At 42.1% G+C, this 3,568-nt stretch overlaps 1 protein-coding gene across 1 annotated transcript in view; it reads left to right on the top strand.

The window, feature by feature from the left end:
• The window catches only part of LOC102677831, a 352,155-nt gene that overhangs the window by 165,646 nt on the left and 182,941 nt on the right, over positions 1–3,568 (top strand). The window lies entirely within an intron of this gene.

Genomic DNA, 3,568 nt, shown 5'->3' on the forward strand with positions numbered 1-3,568 from the left:
CTGCGTGAATAGGATCCCTCCCCTCCCCCTCAACGGCTCTCGAATTACACGACGCGTCTCATCCCAGGCCAATAAATATCCCAGATCAATTATTCTCGCGCCACCCGTTATAAGCGTCGCGTTGCTCTTGAAGCGAAACTGTATCCCGCGTATGTATCATTGATGCATTGATGCGGCCACCCTTCTCTCTCTCTCTCTCTCTCTCTCTCTCTCTCTCTCTCTCTCTCTCTGTGTTCTCGAGGAGGAGTCTTGAGAGTTAGATCGTTCGGATTAATGCGTGCTCTCCAGCGCGGTTAGGGGAGGTTAGGGGCAGGTTTGAAGAGGATGGAAAACGCTGGCGACGCCGAGAAGACGAAGAGGACACTTTCACCGCGGGTGAAGAAGGGTTAAAGAGGAAACGGTCGAGGGGTTCGAGGGATGTCTGAAGGGATGATGGTGAAGGAACGAAGGAATGGAGAAACGGTGGTTTTATAATACACCATTTTGATGGTGTATTATAACGCGTTACGTGGGTATTGATTCGATGTCTGCTTGCTGGAATATTTTTCGAATAAATCGCACGATAATTTACAGTGAACGATGGTATTAAGATCGGGAGAGATTAGATCGAAAAGAAGAAAATTGTTTCGGAAGATACATCGCGTCTAGGATAAGGTGATAACGATGAGGAGGTTGGAATAATATGGAATGGAAACAATGATCGTGGATAATGGACACGCGACAGTGATGTTAACAATGCAGGCTCGGGATAATGCTCTTGTTCCTCGACTAGTCGCGCCGCTCATTGTCGTTGGGAAATATTATTATGTCAACTGTTCGAACTGTTTACGGCGGCAGCTTTCCATGCGATGAGTTTTCTGGGGAAAGGGACGGAGGCATCGATTTCTCGTTGTGCTAACTAATCTCAATTAAACGTTGCACCTTCGACTATAATTTATTCCTATTGTCCGACCAAGATTAACGGAGTCCTTTGTTATATATATATATATGTGTGTGTGTGTGATTTCATTGATTTTGATCTTGAACAATTACGACGATAATAAGAGTGAATCGTGTATGCAGATATACAGAGTGAAAACGATAAGATTTTTACGACACGATATCAAAGTTATATCACGTTGTATCACGTGTTTTTTAAACCGTATTATTAAAGTTGCATTGCAATTCAAGGCTTTTGTTAGAAGCTGTGTATCATCAGATATATATATATATATATAGATTACATCATATATAGGATTTACCTTGAATTATCGCATTGTAGCAGTGAGGATTACTATCAATAGCAAGACAATTACAGGAATTCATTGTTCCTTATCGAAACAATGATAGTTTCCAAACAAAGCGTAGGATCGTTATTGTTATACGCAAGATCCCATTGTCCCAGTTACGCTAACTAATAAAAATCCTGTTTATTTATTCGAATAAATCTCCCTCTTGCTCCCCTTATTCCAATAAAGAACAATAACAATGAACATTTTGTATTTGGCTTATATAAAAACGAGATAAATCCGGATAATAAATCGAACAAATATATACATATATTTATATAATCATCACGATATTATTATTTTCTCTGAAAGAGGAGGAAAATTTCACTTCTTTTCCGAAAGAATGGAGGATGTTTCCTAGAACCAGAAACTTGGGACGGCAACGAACGCAAGGTTGGCCGCAAACTTTCCATTGCACTTCACCGTACCCAACTTACTTATCCTTAATCCTCCGGTATTACTCGAAGACGGAATGGAGCCAAAGACTCTTGGATCTGTCACCTCGGAGAAAGGGGTGGGGAAGGAAGCGAGACAAAGAACGAGCGGTAGAAGAGAGAGAGAGAGAAAGGACAAATTAGTTGGCATCGATCAGACAGAGCTGTTCCAATGAAGACGTATCGCGGGCGCCACTTATCAGCTCGAGATGCGCTCGATTAATTTGTTTAATTGATCTCGATCCCTCGTTCGAAGAATCCCCCCACCCCTCCCCCGATTTTGGTCCTCCTCGAGTTATTAGTCATCAACGCCGTACGACTTAATCGATGCAGAGGAGGAAGGCGATTCCCCATTCGAGTGCACGCCCGTAGTTTTCGAGGGTGCTGGCTTTGAATATCGATTACCCGGCCGTGTCAACAATAGTAGTTCAATGAGTGGCAACACTGTGACTCCCACGAGTCGCTTGCCGCGATACACACCGCGTACAATCCCTAATCCCGTTAGCCAATTTTTAACGATCCTTCTCGAGCGTTCGTGAGATATCGGATGATAGAAATTTTGAAAAAAAAGAAGAAAGAATACGCTGACTTGCATACGCTCCTCCAATATAATGTTCGTTCGAGTCGCTTTAAATATCGTCGCAAAACGATAGGGAGATTAATAACAATTAACACGACTTTAACACATTGACTACTTACGAACTACTTTTAGTGAAACTATCGAATTGTTGTGAAAGTAATGCAGAAATGATTTATTAAAAAAATTATTAGAACTGTAAAGGATTCTATACAAAGGTGAAATTGGTCAGGACAATTTGGACAAAAAGTTGTTGTCCGCTGTATGACTCGCTAAGACATAACTCTTTCATTTTTCTTTTCGAAATTTCAACAGTTACACTCGTTACTCGAACTGTACTACGAACTGTACTCGTTATTCGAACTGTAGAGTGGCAAGTGAGCGATTATTAAAATATCGATGGGAGTATTTAACGGAGAGCTCGATACAGGGGAGAAGAAGAATTCGTTGGAAAAACGCGCAACGTGTTAAGCCATCAGTCGAATGGTTAAAATTTAATAATAAATAGACGAAGGAACGAAGGGAGGAGGATATTCGTAGAAGGAGGCAGAGGTAGAAAGGGGAGAGGGGGATATTTTAATTTTCTCGGACGTAACACGAGGGGGGGTATTATCGTGTCCGTTTTAATTAATTTCAGTTAATTAATCGGGTCGTGTGTATACGGATATAAGGAAATGCCTCGTAAGTGGATGCTTCTTGTTGCCTTGAACACGGCGTAATGGGCAAAAATAGGGGCGGAGGAGGAGGAGGAGAAGGAGGAAGGGAGAAAATAGCGGTCGTGGCTCTCGTGGAGGTTTTAATTTCGAGCCGGAACAATTAAGCGCGAGATGGCTGAAACGCGTATCTTTCGCGCCCGGTTGTGGCAATTGTCTTTAAAGTGGCTTAAGTAAGTCACGTTTGGAGGAGAATTGAGCTTGGCCACCGGCGCGTTCTAATGAATTCCGCGCGTTACGCTCGCGGAATTATATCTTTACCCCTCGCGCCACGCATTTGTTACGATGCCTGGCCTGCGTTTAGAAAATAACGCCGGGCGGACATCGCAGAGGGCGCAGGTTTCACCTATAAATAAGACGGGAGAGGCTCGAGAAAAATGCGAATTAAATTGCTATGCGATATGAATTTGAGTTCAGAGGTTGGCAATCATGTTGGGAAAAAAATTTTTTTTCTTTCCTTTTTCTTTGTCACAGAATCCATTAAAAATTAAGAAATTAAGGCTTTCGAGTTCGTCGATCGATCGAAATAAAATTTAAAGATAATAACTAGGCTTTCGTTGGCCTATCTCTCGAAGA

Source organism: Apis dorsata, unplaced genomic scaffold, assembly GCF_000469605.1.
Source record: "Apis dorsata unplaced genomic scaffold, Apis dorsata 1.3 scaffold_73, whole genome shotgun sequence".
Classification (NCBI taxonomy): domain Eukaryota; kingdom Metazoa; phylum Arthropoda; class Insecta; order Hymenoptera; family Apidae; genus Apis; species Apis dorsata.